Genomic DNA, 22867 nt, shown 5'->3' on the forward strand with positions numbered 1-22867 from the left:
GTATATACAGATTTTCTGGTATATTGTTCTTGTACCCTGATACTTTGCTAAATCACTTATTAGTTTTGCTCAGTGGCTTATTAGTTGCTTCTCTGTAGATTCCCTAGGAACCTCAAGAAATAGGAGTGGTGAGAGTACACATCCCTGTCTTTTTCCTGATCTTAGAAGGAAGACATGCGGTTTTACCACTTAGTATTATATTAGCATTGGCTTTTCATAGATGCTCTTTATCAGATTGAGAAAGTACCCTTCTAGTCCTGGTTTGCTATGAGTTGGATTTTTCAGTGTCTATTGAAATGATAACGTGGATTTTCTTTTTTAATCTGTTACTATGGCAAATATATGGATAAATTTTTAAATTTTAACTTAACCTTGCTTTGTCAGGAAGTGTATTGATCATAACGTATTATACTTTTTATGTGTTTTTGGCTTCTATTTGATAAAATTTTGTTTTGAATTTTTGCATTTATGTTTATGAGGGATACTGTTATATAGTTATCTTGTCTTCCAATGTCTTAGATTTTGGTAGTGGAGTAACACTTGCTTCATAGGAAGAGTTCAAAAGTGTTCTCTCCTTGTCAATTTTCTGGAAGAGTTTGTTCAGGATTAATGTGATTTCTTCCTTAAGTACAATATTTGGTAGATTTTACCAGTAAAGTCATCAAGGCTGGAGATTTTCTTTGTGGGAAGATTTTAAAATACAAATTCAATGTCTTTAATGGGTATAGGATTATTCAGGTTATTTCTTTCTTCTTGAGTGAACTTCAACAGTCTGTGTCTTTCGAGGAATTTTCCCATTTCACCTAAGTTGTCGATTTTATAGGCATAAAGTTCATGTTATTTCATTATCATGCTTTTTATTTCTGTAGAATCTGTAGTGGTGCCACCTCAGTCATAACTAGCATTGATAAGTTGTGGTTTTTTCTTTTCTTTTTTCCTGAGAAATCTACCCAGAGGTTTGCCAATTTTATTGATATTCTCAAAGAACCAGCTTTGGTTTCATTGATTTTCTCTAATTTTTTTTCTGTTTCGTATTTTTAGTTTCTTAAGGTGGAAGCTAAGGTCACTGATTTGAGAACTTTCGTCTTTTCTAATACGGGTGTTTAGTGCTGTAAATTTCCCTGTAAATACTTCCCCCCCTCCCATTTTAATGTCTGCCAGAAATCCTTCCATATCAGTTCATAGAGCTCTTCCTCATTCTTTTTAAATTTATTTTTTCCAGACTTTAAAAAAATAAACTTTTAATTTTAAGGTAGTGTAGATTTATCAAAAAATTATGATAGTACAGAGAGTTTCCATAGACCCCACACCCAGTTTCCCCTATTATTAACATTTTACATTAGAATGGCACATTTGCTAAAATTAATGAACCAATATTTATACATACTTTGCTATTAACTAAGGTACATACTTTATTCAGATTTCCTTAGTTTTTACCTTTTTCTCTTCCAGGATCCCCTGTAGGATATCATATTTCATTTACTTATATGTCTTCTTAGGATCTCTTGACGGTGACCTTGACAGTTTTGAGGAGTACTGGACAGGTATTTTATGGAAAGTCCCTCACTTGGTATTTTTCTGATATTTTTCTCATGGCTAGACTGGGGTTATGAGGGTTTGGAAGGAAACTACAGAGATAAAGTACCGTTCTTTTCACATCAAATCCAGGGTGCATTTCATCAACACAACTTATTATTGATGATATTAACCTTGATCACCTGTTTGAGGTAGTGTTTGCCAGGTTTCTCCATTGTCAGATTACTCTCTTCCCCCTTTTAATACTGTGCTCTTCAGAAGGAAATCACCGTGCACAGGCCATACTTAAGGAGTGACGGGTTACGTTTCCCTACTCCTCATTTTGAGAATGTTTACATAATTATTTGGAATTCCTCCCCGTGGGAGATTTGTCTACCCTCCCCCAGTTATTTACTTATCGGATCATTTATTTATACCAGTATGGACTCATGGATATTTCTTTTATACTTGAGTTATATAATCCAATACTACCATAAGTACTACTGTATTTTATTGTTCAAATTTTTCCAGCTTTGGTCACTGGGAGCTTTTTCAGTTGGCCCCTATGTTTCTTTTCTTTCTTTCTTTTTTTTTTTTTGCGGTACGCGGGCCTCTCATTCTTGTGGCCTCTCCCGTTGCGGAGCACAGGCTCCGGACGCACAGGCTCAGCGGCCATGGCTCACGGGCCCAGCCGCTCCGCGGCATGTGGGATCTTCCCTGACCGGGCCACGAACCTGCATCCCCTGCTTCGGCAGGCGGACTCCCAACCACTGCGCCACCAGGGAAGCCCCCCTATGTTTCTTTGATATATCCAAATGTTGTGGGTTTTTTATGTTTTGTTTTTTAAGTGTTTCATTACTTTCTGGCAATATAAGATGTTCCAGGTTTGTTTTGTATATTTCCTGCTTTAGTACTAGAATCAGCCATTTCTCCAAGGAGTGCTGGTTCCTTTTATTGGAGAATGGTATTAGAAGCCAAGTTTTGGGGACTAACTGTAATTCTACTGGAGTGTCATGCTTCTAAGCTCGCTCAGCTGACAAAGCAAGGAAATACATGCATGTACCTCTTTCTTTTCACAGCTGCATTGTATTCCATTGTATGTATGTGCCAGAGTTTACGGAACCAACTTCCTTGATTCAGTAGATTTCCTTGCTTGGGTGTTTTGGTAGTTTCCAATATCTTACAATTATAAGCAATATTTCAATGAACAACCTTGTGTACTTGTGTTTTCATATTGTTGGAGGTAAATTAGTGTAAATTCCTAATATCTTTAGGATAAATTCCTAGGGATTGCTGGGTCTAAGGGCAAATGAATAGGTAGATTTTTTGAATATTGCCAAATTCCTTTTCATAAGGGTCACAACATGCTTGTGTTCCCAACAGCAATGTATGAGAATGTCTGTTTCCTACAACCTTGCCAACAGAGTATATTGTCAAACTTGTGAATTTTTGCCAGTCTGATGGCCACTAAATTCCCATGGAAGAATTTAGACTTTCTAGACTAACAAGCTGACAGCAATGATCTATGACAAAGGAACCCAAAGGCTAGGGAATGGGGTACAGAAAATGCCTCTCATGGGTTCCATTCTTCTGAAATCTTAAGAATAATGCATAAATAATCTCATTTTGCATGTACACTAAAGGAAAACAAAGATTTTGAACAATGACTCACAGGCCCAGAGAAAAACTGCCTCTTAGTAAATGTACTACAACCATGTGGCAACTTCTGATAGCACGTTCCTTGCGGTTGCCTGTAACCAAAATCTAACTTCCTCCAAGATGCTTTGTTTCTGTGGCTGCCCACTGAAGTTCCGGTGGTGTCATGGCCACCCGTACTTTTTGTTCTGTGACTTCTCTGGCATGCCAGGTTATGGTACAGTGCCCTGTAGAATTCAGTACTCACTGGCCAACCCACATCCTTTCCATCACCCAGGATTTTTAACATGAAGCAAAGAATCCAGAGGTACCAGGAAGAAGTTTTCCTAGTACATATCCAATTGTATAAAAATCATGAAAGAAATATCATCTTAACTAGCTTACTGTTGTCACAAAAGGAGAAAATGCTATAAAATAATGTCTACCACTGGTATTTAATGTCAGTTTACTTTTTCAAATCATGCCCACAGTCTCATCTGAGGATCGTTTTGTCTACCTTTAGTGAGGTAGGTGGCACGGCAGGCACTTTTTTCCCACTATATGGTTGGGGAAGAGCTGGTACAGCTGGAGTAGGAGTCTCTGACCCAGATAACTCAGTCAACGAGAGAGCCAGGGAGACATGCTCTCCTAGCCCTTCCTCCACCATACCATGCAAGGCAACTCGGCAGGGGATGTAGTTTAGTTACAAAAGAAAACCAGGGGTCACACATGGAGTTTTCTCTCAGTGGGATGTCAGCCAAGCCATAGAACCTCTTTGGGTCTCACTTTATTTTTCAAAGAAGGAGAAGATACAGATTCTAGGATTCTATCAAATGGGGTCCCAGGCTCACATATACAGGGGAATATAATCATTTTTATTCTACCATACTATTCATTCATTCATTCAATAAATATTGACAGTCAAAACTGGATTTCAAGTCAATGGCATGGTTTTGTAGACCCACACTGGGTGTTGTGAAGGCGCACTTCCATCAGGCCCAGTAGCATGAGATAAACTACCTATGCACTTGGTACCACATCCTCCAGATTCTACTTTAGCAGATACAGAATTATTCAAATCATAAGCAAAACTCCCAATACCTGTCCCTACAAAGAGATTTTCACTTCCAAGCTGAGTTTTTCTTTTTTTAGTTTAATATTTTTTTCTCACTCTTTCTGAAGGAGAAGCAAGATGTTGTGTACTTTTAAAAGTTGACCGTGTTTGACCGTGAATGCAGAATGGATTACTGAAGGGCTCTGTGGTGAAGTAAAACATCACTTTAATTGGGAGAGTGAGACATTTTGCAGATTATGAGGACCCCAGGATTGAAGAGGTCCTCTGCTGTCCTCTAGAGCAAAATTCCACTGGATGCATGAATCATCATTCCCTTTACTAGATCGTAACCGTGAGTTTTTTGTAAATGCAATTGGAAAGAGCAGGTGGTCATTCAGCTGGTGCCTCCATTTAGCAATTACCAAAATTGAATTCATATTTGCGAGAACAAGAAGGCTGCAGCCCTTCGAGGTGGAACACTTAAAAAGAAATGTATTGAAGTAATGAAGCTCTTATGCATCCAGGCAGAATGGACCTATTAAAAGGTGGCAATAAGGTGGAATACATCACAAGGAGTAATGAGAGTCTGAGGGTGGGCAAACCATGTACAGTTCATCTCATTGGTCAAGGGCAGAGGAGAAACTGTGCTATTTATAAAATGATAATTTGATTTTTCTCAAAGTCTTCTGTCCACTTAAATAAATGGAAAACAAAGCAGGAGGATGGAGAAAATAGGGTAAAAATGAAAAATAATTACAGTTGAAATGAAATTCTAAAGTAATTTTAGCCAGTTGGTAAAAAAATCTCTTTTCTCAATTTATAAAAGCAAACGAGTGGATGGACATAAATAATGATGATAAATATAAATCTGCTAAGTAAAAATATGTTAATGATGGGAATATATTTAGCCAAGAGAAGAAGAAAAAGCTGAAAACCTAGAAAAGTCACCTTAAAAATAGTAGCTGAGGAATGGAAATGTGGGAAAACAACCAGAAAATATCACTGTAACCCTTCAGTGCCTTCTGAGTAGGCAAGAAATTTTAGTATCAAGCGTTTTGTAACAAGACAAATAATGCCTGAATTTTCCTCTTTAGACTGAGAATATAAAAGTAGGTTTCCTCCCATAATAAAGTATAGCAACTTCCCTCTGAGCTCTACAGTTCTGGACCAGAAACCTCAATGAAGCTGATGTGGTCCTTGGTTACTGGGAGGTCTGGAGGAGAAACAGTGCCATAGCAACCTGGTATTGTTGCAATGAGCACTCGCATCTCTTGGTGGAAGTTCAAGGCTGAGGCTCCCATCTGCGGATGCAGAGAAAGGCTCAAAGGGAAGGGAACTTCCATTACCTGAGCTCCTACTATGTACCTCACTGTGCTGGACACTTCAGCCACGTTATGTCATTTAATCCTTCCCTGTGCCCTGAGGAGCTGTGATTATTACCTACATTTGGAAGGTGTGGGATTTAGGGTTCAGGGAGATTAATTTTGTCTACGGATATGCAATTAGAAAGCAACATAACCAGTATTTGAAGGCGTGGTCGAGAACGACACCATATCTGTTATGGGCTGAGTAGTGGCCCTTCCTCCCCAACCCCCCACAAATTCATATGTTGAAGTTCTAATCCCCAGGACCTCAGAATGTGACTGTATTTGGAGATAGGGTGTTTCAGATGCTAATTAATCTGACTGGTGTCTTTATAAGATGAGGAAATTTGGACACACAGAGAGACACCAGGGATGCATGCACAGAGGAAAGGCCATGTAAGGACACAGCAAGAAGGTGGCCGTCTGCAAGCCAAGGAGAGAGGCCTCAAAAGAAGCCAAACCTGCTGACACCTTAAGCTTGGACTAACAGCCTCTGAACTCTTTGGTTACATTAAAGCTCTGAGATTTGGAATGTGTTCTTGCATAATTGAGAATATTTTTAATGTTAAATTGAAATAAAAAATGTGGATTCCACAGAATAAGACAAATCTACCTGGATTAGCAAACACGTGTCTTTGTCATGATGTTATTTGGACACAGAGATGATAAAGGGGAAGAGACTGCACAGTCTTAATGTAGAGAGGGAGGGAGAGCCTGGGGTGGGGAAGGGAGGAGTTTCTATGAGAACAGTAGCTGGGATCAGGGAGCAGGGAGTCAGCTGGGAGTAAGAGGGATGCATCAATCTGCTGGCGTGAGAGAGCTCTGGCCATCACGCCTTCCTGCCAACGGGATGGAACCAGAATGAACACACCTGTCCTGCTTGCCTTTGCTGCATGGAAGGACCCCAGACCCCGAAGGGCATGGAGTTTAGAGAAACCGGGGCAATCTTGACAGCTGTCTCTCCCTGCTGTCAGTGAAGAGGGATGAGTCCCCTCAGATAGAGTCAAGATGGGGGCTGGCAGATGTGAATGTCAGCATTGGAGGTTAGCCTCCATTTTGAAGCATTACAGCAAGACCCCAGAACACAGAAGAATTATGCATTTAATGAATTGTAGGTCTCTGTTTATACTAAGGCTGTGTACCCTGACTTAAAATGAGATTAAGTGAGACTGTTTAGAGCTCCTGAGTCTCATAAGAAATGTGAGCTGATGACACAGATTGATGCTGGTAGGATTCAGCCAGCCGACCAGCCAGATCTGTGTTTCCCTGCCTTGGTGCCGATGTGGATGAAAGTCTGTTACCCCATAGGCATAGGCGTGGAATATGGTTTCAATAATGATGGTGGTGGTGGGCTGCCCTGAGTCATCCTAAAGCATTCCTTCACTTGTTAAGCAAATGGCAATTGATTGTTTACTGTGAGTCACTGTGGTACATGCTGGGGCTTCAGCAGAGAGCAAGACAGCAAGGGAGAGAGTAACATGGGATGTGAAGGGACGCTTGCAATTGTGAGATCTGTTTGTAGTAGGACGAGAACACAGAATTCCTTTTTTGGGAGAAAACTGCTCTTTGTTTAGGCAAAGAACCAAAACAGCCATGAAAGGTGAAGGTCCCCTGCTTAGCCTCCCCTGCTTAGCTTCCCCTGCTTAGCCTCGCTGGGAGAGGTTTAGACTGGAAACAGCCAGGAAAGGTGATGGTCCTCTGCTTAGCCTTGCTGGGAGAGGTTTAGACTGGAAAGGGTGGAAACCTCCTGCATTTGGGGAGACTGGGGTTCACAGGCGGGGGAGTGGTGCCAGGAAGGAGAGAAAAGGAGGAGCCGGGAAGGGGAGGTCGCCCCAGTAACACAGCGGGACCTGGTCTGGTGAAGATGGAAGGATCTGGGGCGTGGTCGGATGTAGTTTCCCATCTGAAGACTTTCTGCCTGTCTCAAATGTTTCTAGCTCTCCGAGTCTTGTGTTGGTGGTGCTTTGGGGGACAGAGGTGAGGGTGTTGGAGAGTCACAGAATGTCAGGTGACAAGTAATGTGATGAGAACCGTCTACATGGACTCAGGTGGTACGTGGAAGTCTCCTGCTCAGCCCAGATATCCATCCTTCAGTCAGGTGACCCTTCATGGGGTCCTTTGGGAAGGACTGGGACTTGAGCCATTTTGGATATTACAAGAGGGTACAAACCCCATCTCAACCTGGAGAAGAGGGGTTTCTGAGACATTAAAGCCACCACTTGGCATAGCTACAGTGGCATGGTGACCTCAGGGAAGAGACGTGGTGCTGGGAACATGCTGGTGGGAAGGTGGGGACAGAGGATGCTTGCAGATGGTGGTAAGCAGGGTACAGGGGGAGGTTAGGAGGATGAAAGATGCAGGTGTCAAGTGAGGGGCAAGAAATGACAGGACACTGTAGGATGAAGGGTGGAATTAGGCAGATGGGGGCGGGACACAGGGAGCTCCAGGGTGTTTGAGAGGCTGCAGTGGGAGGAATTGGTCCCCCAGTCTCCTGCCCCGCAGTTGGGGTGGGGAAGGCGCCAGTGGGGCCCCTGTCCCCGCAGCTGCAGCCTCCCTCTGCTCAGGTGGTCGATGTGCGTGGTTTACACTCTAGACTATGGTTCTCTTTCACCAGTGGCCCCAGGAGATTCCCGACAGCTCCCGAGTGGATGGCTGGATGTGGAGGGAGGTCCTACCTGCTTTTCCTGACTCTCAGTGTTGGTGTCAGGACTGATGTTCCCTTGGGCTTATCTTACCTGCTTATGGGCACTGATAAACCAGGAAGTGGATGTTGGCACTCTCTTCCTTGTGCCAGGCAGGCACTAGGCTAATCCTCCCAACAGCTTGTCAGGTGGACATGGCCCATCTTACAAGTCAGGACAAGGGGGCCGGGGCGGTTGCAAACACTCACACATGTGGCCAGAACAGAGTGCAGCCGAGACTGGGGTCTGCTGGGCTGCAATGTGTTTTCCCATGCCCTCTCCTTTGCCAGCCCATTCTGTGCCCATCTCCTGCCTCTGCACAGGGGTCCCAAAGCTCTTCTTGTTGGCGTCTTGGTTTCCTTTACCTGGTGTCCATCCCAGCTCCTTAGGGCTGGTGAATTCACCCCCAGTTAAAATGTGTCTTTCTGTTCTATGATTTGCAGCACGTGGGCTGGGGGTGGTGATGGGGACAGGTTGGTACACTTGGAAGGGCTCAGTCCACAAGGAGTGGGCAGGGTTCTGGGAAAGCCATGAGGCTGGGGAGCTTCCTGGGCTGGGGGCACGGACTGGTCCTGAGAACTGGCTGTGGCGTTAGGAGAGACCGTCTATCAGCAAAGGGGGACACCACCTGGTGTCACAGGTGGTGAAAGGGGGTGGCAGCCACAGCACCCCACAGCCCAGCAAGGCGGGGCCGAGGGGACTGACTCCCTGGCCCTCCTCCCCTCCTGCCCTTTGAGCTCCTGCCAGCACCTCCCATTGGCCAAACCCACCAGCCCGTGGAGGCCCAGCCCGTGTTTCCCGCTGGAGCAAAGGGTCCACTGGAGCCAGTGGGGCTGGACCTGCAGGCCTGAGAGCACCAGCTTCAAGGCCACACCATCAAGCCAATTATTTTATAGCTTTAATTAGGTTCCAAAGTTAATCATGCATTTCATTCTAACTTGCTACAGATTCTTAATCACAGCCTTAGGAGCATTATACATTTAATACTCTTTCTGGATATTTAAGGATTTCATAAAAACACCCTATTATATCCTGAGGGTTCCTCCTGAAATTTTCTCTTCCTACGGCATGTAACCCTCTGAGCTTTGGAAGGTTCTGGTGGTAGTTACGCTAACTTGCTTTGGTACGTTACCTGTCTTGTCCAGTCTGTCCAATAGAAATGCAACGTGAACCTCAAATGGGGGCCACATATGTAATTCAAAATTTATTGGTAGCCACATTAAAACTGTTGTAAACTTGTATGCTTTTGGAGTCCAACAGGGTTGGATTCTAATCCTGGTTCTGTCATCTCTGAGCTGTGTGATCCTGGGCAGGTCACTTAACCTCTCTGAGTTTCAGTGTCTTTGTCTGTAAAGTACACAAAACATACCTACTCTTTATGGGTTTTGTGATATTTAACTGAGTTAATGTATCTAAAATGCCACCACGTAGTTTGAACCAGCAAGGGGTGGGTATTGCTCTACATTGTTGAGAAGCATGTAGAGAATAAAAAAGGAAATGTGTAGATTAGACCGGCTGCTTGCATCTTCTGAGGAGCACGGATCCTCCAGGTCAAAACAATGACGTCAGACGGCCTCTGCAGATGAGAAAAAGTCTTCAGTTTAAAAGTGACGGGGCCATTTGAGAGAGACGGCTCTCGGCTCTGATAGATGGCCTCTCTCATGACAGCTCTCGGGGGTGGGGTAGCGGTTAGAAACAGGAGCTGCCAAGTTCTGAGGCGCCGGATCTAGAGGCTCCTGTATCAGAGAGACAAGCCCTGAGGATGTCACAGCGGAAACCAGGAGAGAAAGTTGCAGGGAATATGAGTCAGAGCGAAGCAGGGTAGACCCCCGTCTGCTCTTCAGGCTTGTGGACCCTGAAATCAGGAAACACCCTCTGCCTTCCTGAGCCCACCCTGACTGCACTGGAGAGTCAGGGTATTGATTTTCTTTTTTAATCACTTGGGTAGATTATGCCATATGCCTGTTGTTTAAAAATTAAAGGACAATCACCTCTGGGGGCGGAAATCAATCATCACTTATAAGGAGAAATCTCTTTCATATGATTTTAATGACAGAGGTAAAGAAACCATTTATCCTCCTGCTTTTCAAAATAAGAAAAGCAGACATGCAACTTGGTTGGAAAAGCATGACGTGCAGTGAACCAAATTTTGCAGCCTGATATTATGAACGGGTAAAGGAGAGAAGGGGGACTGTGGGAAAAAAAGAGGAAAAATGTAAAAATATGAAGAGAAAGAATCACAAAGACCATCTAATCTAATCCAGTGAATTCCAATTTGTCCAGCCTTCAGGTGCAAATAAGGGTGTTTTTCTTGTTTTTAATCCAAGTGACAGAAATCCAGCTGAAACTGACTTAAGAAACATATTTATTAACATTAATTAATTTATTGAAGCATAATTGATTTACAATGTTGTGTTAGTTTCTGCCGTACAGCAAAGTGTTCAGTTATACATACACATATCCTTTTTCATTATGGTTTATTACAAGATATCGAGTATATTGGGTTGGCCAAAAAGCTCGTTCTGGTTTTTCTGTAATATCTCACAGAAAAAACCCGATCGAACTTTTTGGCCAGCCCAACAGTTCCCTGTGCTATACAGTAGGACCTTGTTGTTTATTTATTTTATATATAGTAGTTTGTATGGTTACCAGAGGGGAAAGGGGTATAAATTAAGAAACATTCTTTTAAATGTATTCACTGGGGAGTCTAAGGGTTAAGTGACCTTGCTGCGGGCTGGGCTGGGTTCCCCTTTCCCTCTCGATGGCTCCGTTTTAGCCCCGTCGTGGCCTCATTCCCAAGCAGGAGGTGGTTGATAGTCACGCCAGGCTCACAATGTCCTTGCCTTACTATCCAGACAAAGCAGGGGTGGCATTCCTTCCCGTTTGCAGCCCTTTCTGCCCCCTGGGCTGATGACTGGGGCAGGAGGGGAGCCGGGGGTCCTCTGATGAGCCCCTGTGGTCAGACGCCGGTCTCCAGGCTGGCAAATCTACATTCTTGGAAACCCGTGGTTGGACTAAGGGAGAAGGAGGGGCGGCCACCGAAAGAGGGGGAAGATGGGGGCGGGGCTTCTCTCCCAGCCCGCAACTCTGAGGCCCCTCCCCCAATCCCTTAGGGTCCCCAGAGTTCAGTTTGAAAACCATCCTACACCTTCCCTCCTAACTCCTCCCCCCATAAATTTTGCAATAATGAGACTGAGGCCAAAGAAGGAGATACAAAACACAGCCAATCATTATTTGTGGATTCGTATTTGGGGATTTGCCTACTTGTTAACATTTGTTTGTAACCCCCAGGTCAATGCTCGGGGTGCTTTCGGGGTCCTTTGCAGACATGCACAGAGCCTTGGAAAATGTGAGTCACCCAGCTGCCCTGTTCCCATACCAGGTGGCACCAGCAGCTCCGCCTTCTTGTCTCCTACTCACACTGGAAACAGGGTTCCCTTTTACATTCTCTTTAGTGCCATGCGGTTCACATTGGGGGCTTTTTCTTGGTGATTTTGCTGTTTAAAGTGGCCCCCTGTGCATATGGCTGAAGAGCTGTCTAGTGTCCTCAGCTCAAGAATGCTGCGATGTGCCTTACGAAGAAAATACAAGTGTTAGGTAAGCTTTGTTCAGGCCTGAGTTATAGAGCTGTTGGCCGTGAGTTTAATATTAATGAATGAATCAACAGTATATTAAAGAAGATGTCTTTAACACACAGAAAACAAGGTCATACGTTGATGGGTGGACCAGAAGTGTGTGTGAACCTAACTCTGTATTTTCCCTACAAGCAGTGGATCAGTGTCATTGGTTGCGTGTCCACGGCGACGCTCTAGTCCATCACCATCCCTCTAAGCCGGAAGAGGGCCACCGAGGAAGCCGGTCCACCGCTTCCCTGTTCCACCATATGTAATGAGGGGGCAGAGATGCAGAGGGGAAGGAGGCAGAGAAACCATGATGGGGCGATGAGGAAGAGAAAACAGCAAATACATGAGAAGGACCGAAGGGAAAGAAGAGAAGTGAACATCTGTAGGTTCAAAGTCTCTCCACAGCTACGCTGGGTGTGTCGCACCGGACAGGTACAAAGGCTTTGGACATGAGCACAGGGTTTGTGTATGTGATGAGATTTTCATCAGCTCCAAATACTGTAACTAAGCCTCGTCTAAAAGTGTATAAACCCAGGCCACAAATTTCAACAGAGGTTTGAACTTAATGAGAAACTCCCCATGATTTACACAAATGCTTTGAGCATGTGAAGACTTTGGTGGGCAACATCACCTGGTTTAGGAAATAAGGGAGGTGAGAAAAGGTAATAATAAAACACAAAATTTAACTAAATAGGTACTTGGTGTCTATCTTTTAAAAAATAATTCTGAGTCTGTTTAACAAAAGGGACAAGGAATTTTCCTATATGATGTTGAGGTTTGCATGATTACTTATCTTCCAGGGAGAGGGGGTTAGTAAACTGAGCCGTGTAGGAATATCATAGAAACTGCATTTGTTACAATGCTTGATGTGAAAAACTGCTCCTAGTAACTTCCAGTTGTGACATGTGTCACAGGAGGGCGAATTTACTCACCAGGCTGTGGCGTGATCAAATCACTGACTTTACCTTCCCCGATTCTGTCACATTTAACCCACCAATGCATCAAACCTTGCAGGAAAGCCTCCTCTTTGTGAAAGTTATTTTGACAAGTAAATAAGTGAGTGATACAAACAGATTAATACTGAAATATAATTTACATTTTCAAGGCACTTTTCTTTCACACATATTTCATCCAACTCTCTGCTCTTTGAAACTTTGATTCCAAAGTTTGAATTTCAGTATCTTAGAAAGTGTCCTTTCTTTTTTTTTTTTTAAAGATTATTTTTGATGTGGACCATTTTTTAAAAGTCTTTATTGAATTTGTTACAATATTGCTTCTGTTTTATGTTTTGTTTTTTAAGCGGCGAGGCACGTGGCATCTTAGCTCCCCCGCCAGGGATTGAACCCTCACCCCTTGCATTCGAGGGCGAAGTCTTAACCACTGGACTGCCAGGGAAGTCCCAGAAAGTGTTCTTTCTTGACCCCAAGAACATTGTGTGCTTTTATTTTCAAACTTCACAAAGTTTGTTTTAAAGATAAAATTTCATTAATTTCACTTTCCCAAGGAGCTCTGAAAGATTTGAATACGTATGAATGAAAAATTTAGGATTTTAAAAACTGTCCTACAGCCTTAGCATTATCTAGTAATTGGATGTATTTGCAGTTCCCTATTTGCATCCACAGATTGTTCACATCTTAACCATGGTTGCTGTTGGGTTCATCTTTGGTGATTTCATGCTTGCCTTTGGGTTATATCTGGAAATAGCCTCTAGTCCAATTCATTAGCCCCCTCTTCCAAAGCAAATCTTGGTGTTCTTGTACGTTGGCCTTAGAGTGACGAGCACTTGGAAAAATGCTTATGTTGCTGGTTTAAGTGTTAAGGGCAGGGTTACAGAATTGCTTCTGGCATCACCGGCAGCCCATGCATGCGTGTGTAAGCCTCGGGGGAGCATTCTTGCCAGCATTGCCTGCTGATGACTTGGGGGATGGTTTTTCCCTCTATTTACTTTTTTTCCGGCATTGTCAGTAACCCCTGCCTCTTCTTCTGGCCTCTGTCTTCCCCTCTCGTGTGGCTTCTGTCCACACCATAAGTGGAGCCCTGAGAGGGGTGGGCCCGCCTGTCTTACTGGTGGCTTTCCCTCTCCTTGGGGCCGGCACCCTGACACTGGCAGGCTCAGCTCTCCCAAGGCTGCTGCAGCTCTGCCTTGTTTTTGAGCATCACCCACTCGCTTCCCAGCCAGATGCCACGCCCACATGGGTGCACCCCTGCAGTGGCCCCATCTCCTCTCAGAGCATTCCAGAACACTCAGAACTCTGGCCTTATTCTTCCTAACTGATCCTTCTTCAGGTCTTTGCCCAAAAGGGTGAGAACCGTGTGAAATGAGAGCTGCTGACGGAGGCCCTGGCCTCTCCTGTGATGGCAGGGATGGCTTCCCTGAAGAAGCAGCCCTGGAGCCCTGGCTCCAGCTTTAGTTAATTGATTTTTTTTAAAAAAATCATCTTGGTCTGGACATTTTCAAAAATACGCAAATATAAAGAGAAGAATGTAATAATCACCACGTACCTGTCACGTAGCTTCAACAATTATCACCGTTTTGCCGAACTTGTTTTGTGTCCAGCATTGTTTTTCTGGACTCAATTTAAATAGTCATCCATGGGGCTTTTTGGTTTAGGATCTGTCTCTGTGGACGCTCCCAGGGTCCCGTCTTGACCTCTGCTGTCCCAGTGTGCCATGCCCGGCCTGCGGGACGTCTCAGAAATCTGCCCCCGCAGGCCCGTCCGGATGCCCCACTGAATCACCTCATTGGAGGGGTTTCTAAGGGTAAGTGTCCGGCACTCCCTTACTAGCCTTGTCTAATCCCAAAGATTCCCTGTGAGGGAAACAGCAGTGTTGGTCCCAGCAATGTGTCTGTCTGGCCTCACTATCGGGGCTGTTTTAACAGAAACTTCCATTTGCAGGGTTCTTTCTTAAAAAAGCCAAAGGCTAATTAATGATCAGCTTTCAGATCCTGTCTTAGGAGCACGAACTAGTTATTAAGGAATAAACACTGAAGAAATTCCACTGCAAAAACTGGGGAGAAAAGAAAGTTCACTGATGTGAATCCAAGGCATTACCTGAGGATTACCGTCCGAATTGGCAATGGGTCCCTCTGCCACCAGCTGTTTCTCATCTAGTTTGCGGTATGAATACTAATGTGGGGGCAGAAGTGAACAAATAAAAGTGAAAATTACTCACTTGCTAGTGATACAAAATAAAATGAATGTTGATTTGGTTATTGAAGACCACATGAATGCTGTGTGACAACTCCCTAGCACACACGCAGGCTCGGTGGCATCTTTTCCCCATGTGTGCGGGGTCACCTTGGGGTCAGCAAGGGGGACCTGGTGACCCTGGTGATGCTCACTCACAGAAAGGGGCGGGCCGGCCGCCAATGAGCGGGGGTGGCCGTGGTTTGGGACATTGAGGCAGTTTGGCTGCGATGCACGTACCTTTCATCCTCCAGCAAAATGTCCCGGACAGGTTCTCATAACAATGGCACAAGGGCAGAGAGCAAGGGGGATGGGCACAGCATCCTGAGGTCCAGTTTGGAACTGGGATTCTGCCGCTTCCATCCATTCTGTTGGCGAAAACAAGTCACAGGCCCACGACCGACGTCAGAAGGCAGGGCTGGTGAGCCCCGTCTTGGTAGGGGTGAGAACACTGCAAAGGTGCCTGCAAAAGGCAGGGTGGGTGAAGAGCTGGGCCCACACAGTGCCATCAATTTACCGGAACTGGTGCCTTTTAAAGTCAGCTTCAGACTTGAAAGATGATTTTAGTCCGTGGGAAAATAGCTGGGGCTTTCTTTTAATGTTGAAAAGAGGGCATTGACTTTGAAGTCCTGCAGTTTGAGTTCATATCCGGGGTCACCCAGCTCCTGGCTGGGTTTCCTTATACACATCACAGACTTTCAGAGTCTGGGTCCACATCTGTGAAGCGGGGTAGCTATCTCCTCTTCATCGTGCAAGTGTAGGGTCCAAAGCACAGAGAAGGGTGCTCGGCAGTGGCTGTTACATGCTGTGGGTGTGAAGAAATCTCTCTTCACACAACATTCCTGCTAGTTCAGGCAGCGAGAGTGACTATAACCCAAAACAGATTCAAAATATAAACAGGAAAAATACAGCTTATCATAGGATACCACGTAATCCCTAGATATAAATAAGTGATTTAAATGTCATCTCTGGTTCTTCATTTCTCCTCCTTACTGTCTGGAGTGTCCTGTGTTTTCTCCCAGGGCAAGTCCTTCTCTTAGGTCAAAGTGTCTGTCCCCCTTCCTGGAAGAAGTGGAAAACAATCCCATGGGTTGCAAAGGCTGGATCCCTGACCTCTAATTACATCACCATTTCTGCCCATCACCTGGCTGAGCTGACCCCTTGGAGAGGAAGCAGGGCTTACACGGTGGCGAGAAGGGGACTTTGGAAGAAAGAGGGGAGAGTGTGTTGCCCTCAGAAGAGACATGCATGATGCTGGCAGCTTCAGGCAAAGGTGGTCTTCCACTAGGGTCACACCGCTGCCCATCGGACTGTATCACGATGCTGCTGGCTTGGCACTCTGGGGAGGAGGCTATGCTTCACGATGGGCATGATGTGGGGACCAGGCCATGTGGAAGGGGGAAGAACACTGGGGTCAAACACCCTCAGAGGCTGCCCAGGGGATGCACTTTTGAACAGATAGGACAGAGAGCCCAAAGCACACAGACACCTGCAGGAGAGAGTGAGGAAGGGTACAGGGGGGTCAGAGGCCAGGAAGCGTATCCTGGGGACAGGCCAGGAGATTTCCCTTATCACCGGCTTGGATCCCACTGGTGGAAGGAGTACTCAGCCCAGGAGAGGCTGGAGGGGGGTGAGGTAGGGCATCAGGTGCTGACGGGCAGCCCAGCGCCCCGGAGAAGAGGGCCTTCTTGTTGGTGGAGCGCGGGACCTAAGGAGCCCACTGCAGGGGTCAGTGTCAGCGAGCCTGGACCAGACAATGCACAGCCTAGCTGCACTTTATAAAAACTTAATTATGGAAGCTTTTGAGATAATAATATAAAATTTTGAAACTCACTTCACCTTATGCACAAAATTTGATATAAAGACCCCTACTTTAAATTATTCTTACGAGAAAATTAGTCTTAAATAACGCAAAACCTTCCAAAATTCCACCTTTCGCCTAAAATGTGACTTCCCCATGTTCCAGAGGTTCAGAGTCTGGGAAGTGGCAGCTGACTCAGGTCTTCAGGGCAGGACTGGAGTCCTTCAGGGTGGGGCTCAAGGAGGCCCCCATACTTGGACTGAGCTGCCTTCCAACCAAGCATATTTTCTTTAGGCCCTGATTTATGGGTTCGTGAAATTTTGTACAGTTAAATTCTAAATTGTCTTCCCTTTCTAATCACGCTCTTTTTAAACTGCCCACTCCCATGTAGAGCAAAGATAAGAAACAACAACTTGCATGAGCACCAAGCTTTATAGTCTTCAGAGCTTGTTCACATCCTCCAGCCAGTATCTGGGTACCTCACAAGGGCCTCTGGATGCTACACTGGTACCCACTGAATGTTGAATGAATGAACGAATGAATGAGTGAACTCATTATCCTATGTGAGACTGGACACATCCCTGTGATACATGTTGTATTATTCAAGGTTCTCCAGAGAAACAGAACCAACAGGTGTATGTGTGTGTGTGTGTGTGTGTAGATGGCTCCCACAATTATGGAGTCTGAGAAGTCCCCAGATCTGTCGTTGGCAAGATGAGGAACCCAGGACACCCAATGATGTAGCTCCAGTCCAAGCCCAAAGGCCTGAGAACCAGGAGAGGTGATGGCGTACATTCCAGTCTGAAGGCAGGAAGGAACTGATGTCCCAGCTCAGGGCAGTGAGGCAGGAGGCGTTTCCTCTTCCTCCTGGATGTGGCTGCCTTTCTGTTCCATTCAGGCCATTGGTGGGTGGGGGAGGGCCATCTGCTTTACTCAGTCTACTGATGCAAAGTATTCATTTCATCCAGAAACACATCTTCACAGACACATACTGCATAATGTGTGACTAAATGTCTGGGTACCCTGCGGCCCAGTCAAGTTGACACATACAATCAACCATCACACATATATTTTATAAATGCATACATTGCCTGCATTTATCTTCTCTTCCAACAGAGTTAATTTCTTTGATCTGGGATGGTATAGTTGTCTTTTGCTTATTTAGTAGGATGGTATAGTTGTCTTTTGCTTATTTAGTACCAAGAAAGAAGTTTCAGGAAACAAATACACAAAACCTTCACCTATTTTTAGTTTGCACAAAATTTACTCCAGATTTATCTTTTCAGTGAAAAGATGCCAAGATCAAATGTTTTCTAGGAGTTGGGAGGCTTGTGATAGTGTGCTGTACGCCTTCTGCCATAGAACAAAAGAACAAGTGGGTGAGCTGCGTCAATCTGGCCAGGGTTTCAGCATCTAAATGAAACTTTGCCAGCCTGTTTTTCCTGATATTTCATTGGCTTCTGATGGAAGGCTCTGTGGTCCTGTCACTGACTCATCCTTCACCTTCTCCCTGAGCTGTACCTGAGTCTCCCCTGAGAACATACAGTTGTGCTCTGTGTACGACCCTTAGAATGGGCTGCGTGACTCAGACATCAGCCAAACGGATCATTGTTTCAACAAGGACAGTGACCGTAAGGCATTCCTCAGATGTGGAGGTAACACCTGGCCACCCCCGTGTTGGTGTCCAGGCAACGTCAGGTTACAGTGAATGATGTGACAGCTGTCTTAAATTGCTTGGTTCTAGTTCAGAGATGGGTAGGTTCAGTGGGGGAAGCGCAAAGATGAAAATAAATAAATAAATAAATAAAAAGGGGAAATCTGAATAACCAGGGCTCAGGAAGGTTCAGAATTTATGACCTCAACATAGAGAGTTTGCGACGATTCACTCTAGTGCTCGTATTTCACCATGGACAAACTCAGTTTCACTCTTTGTGAGTCTTCTACCCAGCTACCTTCTGGCTACTTTCTCTGAATCTTGGTTCTAATCCTGAGAAATAGAGGATCTGACTCAGTCTAAACACGAACCGGTCTTCTTAAGGTTATGTGTGTTCAGTCTCGTACAACCATCTCTGGCCCAGGGGAGTCACATGGCACCAAGATGGCTCCCCAGCCTCTATTATGATGGGGCTGTGGACAGGACCAGTTCCAGTAGAAGGGCCATGGGCAGGGCTGACATGCCAACACAATCTTTTTTAATTGCTTAATCCAAGTGTGCTGGAGCCAACTCGTATTGGATCGTGAGAAATGACTGAAACTTCCAGGAATTGTGTGAGCCAGTTAAACACAGTCATGATTAAAAACTAAATTGTACAAATTTTCAATAAAACAAATACTAATTACTTTACTGCATTTTGCTATTATCTATGCCTAATAATAGATATTATCTATCTCAGTGATAGGTACTGTCTCATGGTGTGTCACCATGATGCGTCTCTACCCAACAGCACATTTAGTGATGTCAGGTTGGCCATCAGGAGTGTTTACACCGTGGAAATTTTCAAGTGCGACATACTAAGGCTTAATTTACTGTGGTGTTAATTGTCTAGACTTAAGAAATTGATAGATAAATGTTAATAATGCAAATTAGATTTGAAACTGGGAATGTCTATAGCCAACGTATTATGAATTAATAGCACAAAAAAATTGAGGAAATTTCTTCCAGTGTTTAAAAGTATTGTCTGATTCAGCAAAAGTGACTCACACCATTGATAAACAAGTTTCAACACACAACTTCAGTGTTTCATTTTTGTCTTTTTAAATTAATTTTTATTTTAATCCAATTTTTACAGGTTGTACTCCATTTACAGTTATTATAAGATATTGGCTATATTCCCCGTGTTGTAAAGTACCTCCTTGTAGCCCATCTTACACCCAGTAGTTTGTACCTTCCACCCCCCCCACCCCTATATTGCCCCTCCTCCCCACTGGTAACCACTAGTTTCTTCTCTACATCTGTGGGTCTGCTTCTTTTCTGTATATTCACTAATTTGTTGTATTTTTTAGATTCCGTATATAAGTGATATCGTATAGTAGTTGTCTTTCTCTGACTTATTTCACTTAGCATAATGCCCTCCAAATCCATCCTTGTTGCTGCAAATGGCAAAATGTCCTTCTTTTTTATGGTTGAGTAGTATTCCATTGTCTGTGTGTGTGTATGTATGTGTGTGTGTGTACATATATACACACCACATCAAGGAAAATATCAAACAACATTTGTCTCACAACTACACTTATTTGTCAGTGGCAACCATAGGTTGGCTGTGGATACAAGAGTCTACCAAAAATCAAAAGAATCATCATGTCAGAGTCAACTGGCTACACAGAATTTACAGCAAAGAGTACGGTATATTTTAGAATTTGTAAATTGTATGTTACACATCCTTTATATCAGTAACACGTATAATAACCATATATACGTGTATATACACATATTCTCTTTTTTGAGGGTGGGAAGCCCATTGATAACCTTTGCCAGCACCCACATAGTCTTGCCCCTCCCATAGGACAGCTCACGGGTGAGGGGAGCACAGGAGGGAGCTGCGGCGTAGGTATCCAGAAAGAGCAGACGAGGCTGAGCGGGAGCTGCTTCTCTTGCAGGAGCGGGTGATGCAGCCAAGAGTCCACGAATCCCCTGAGATAGTGGGATTCACATTCCCGCCCCAGATGGCACTGACGACCATGGGTGATGGAGCAGCAGGGACAGCCAACCAGCCAAGAGGGGATGTCAACTCAGCAACTGGGTAAGGATCCGTCTTCCTCCCCCACATGCCATCACCATGGAGGGAGTGAGGTGGTGTTGCATTCCCCTCCTCAGATCCAGACAGATAGTGCCTGGGTGCAAACGTTTGCTCAAGGGAAGGGAGGAGATATAAATCACACCAGAGATGGAGGCTTTAGACTGGACTGAGTTTTGTTTGTTTGTTTGTTTGTTTGGGTCCTCTGTCTTTTCTTCTTGGTGAGCCTGACCAAAGGTTTGTTGATTTTGTCTATCTTTCAAAACCAGGTTTTGGTTTTATTGATTTTTTTCTATTTTTTAAAAATCTCTTTATTTCTTCTCTGATCTTTATTATTTCCTTCCTTCTGCTGGCTTTAGGTTTTGTTTGTTCTTCTTTTTCTAATTCTTTTAGGTGGTAAGTTAGGTTGTTTACTTGAGATTTTTCTTGTTTTTTGAGGAAAGTGTCTATCGCTATGAACTTCCCTCTTAGGACTCCTTTGCTGCATCCCATAGCTTTTGTAAGGTTGTGTTTTCATTGTCATTTGTCTCGAGGTATTTTTTTGTTTCCTCTCTGATTTCATCGTTGACCCATTGGTTTTTTAGTAACATGCTGTTTAGTCTCCACGTAATTGGTTTTTTCTCCTTTCTCTTTCTGTGGTTGACTTCTAGTTTCATGCCATTGTGGTCAGAAAAGATGCTTGAAATAATTCCTATCCTATTAAATTTGTTGAGGTTTTAGACTTGACTAAGTTTTAAAACCCAAAAGTAACTGGAAAGCTCTGGATTCTGTTTAATGCATTATTAAGGAATGGAAAGGAAGATCCAACAATATACAGTTCAAGATGCTGATGAAAGAAAAAAAATCCATATTTCTATCTCAAAGAGTTACAACTGATCACTGAAGAACCTGGCTAGACTTGTCCTGAATAACTTTTAATTTTATTATATGTGCAGTGACACATTCTCCTCTTTTCTTTGCTAAAATCTCAGAGCCAAATCAGTGACCACCTTTGCCAACTCAAAGGAAGTGATGGTATTTCTTTAATGCAATAATCTGTATTATCTTCCTGTACATATTTTCCAATGGCTCTCACTTCCTCAATTATTTATTCCTTTTTTTCCAGAAGAATCAAAATCTCTTATTTTTGTTCTAAAACTTAATAATTCAATTGTGCTTTTCTTTTCCCCAAACAAATAGATATAAACAATGATTTCAATAGTTAAATAAGTACTTCTCCATTTAAAAATCTTGAAAAAAATTTTTTTAATTTATTTTTTATTTATTAAATTAAAAAAAATTAAATATAGTTAATTTACAATGTTGTGTGAGTTTCAAGTGTACAGCAAAGTGATTCAGTTATTACATATAAATATATTCTCTTTCAGATTCTTTTCCATTGTAGGTTATTACAAGATATTGAGTATAGTTCTTTGCGCTATTCAGTAGGTCCTTGTTGTTTACCTATTTTATATATAGTAGTGTGTATACATTAACCCTAAACTCCTAATTTATCACCCCCCCCTCCCGCTATCCCCTTTGGCAACCATGTTTGTTTTCTATGTCTGTGCCTGAGTATTTATTCTTATCATTTGTATCAGAAGTAGTCAACGGTGAAATCAAAGAGGAAACAAAAATTGCCTCAAGTTTTAGGAAGATGAATACTGGGAATAAATGAAAAAGTGCACTACTAAGGTAAGATATGACTACGGTGTTGGGAACTGTGAAGGAAGAATAAAAGACCCTGACCACGGGACATGATGGAAGTGGAAGCTTATGGTTTTTGACATTTGAGGAATCCAGCTACAAGCTCAGATTGTGTTGATACTGTGAGGGCTTTGGTTTCTCACTTCATTTCTTTTTGGTTTTTAACCTCACAGTAAGACAGCCGAGTTAATCACACTTCTCAGTTCAGGACACTTTTCTGCTACTGATCCGTGCAAGGTGCCTCTTCCATTATCCTTTTGTCCCCATTCTGTTTTTTTTTTTTTTTTTTTTGCGGTACGCGGGCCTCTCACTGCTGTGACCTCTCCCGTCATGGAGCACAGGCTCCGGATGCGCAGGCTCAGCGGCCATGGCTCATGGGCCCAGCCGCTCCACGGCATGTGGGATCTTCCTGGACCGGGGCACGAACCCGTGTCCCCTGCATTGGTAGGCGGACTCTCAACCACTGTGCCACCAGGGAAGACCTTTTGTCCCCATTCTGAATTCCTCATTTCCATCTTCCTTGCAGCAACTATTTTAATGTATTTAACGTCTATCTTCTTGTTCATATGTGTATTAGTTTGATAGG

The sequence above is a fragment of the Monodon monoceros genome, unplaced genomic scaffold (genome assembly GCF_005190385.1).
Source record: "Monodon monoceros isolate NGI ecotype Baffin Bay Population unplaced genomic scaffold, NGI_Narwhal_1 Super_Scaffold_16, whole genome shotgun sequence".
In the NCBI taxonomy this organism is placed as follows: domain Eukaryota; kingdom Metazoa; phylum Chordata; class Mammalia; order Artiodactyla; family Monodontidae; genus Monodon; species Monodon monoceros.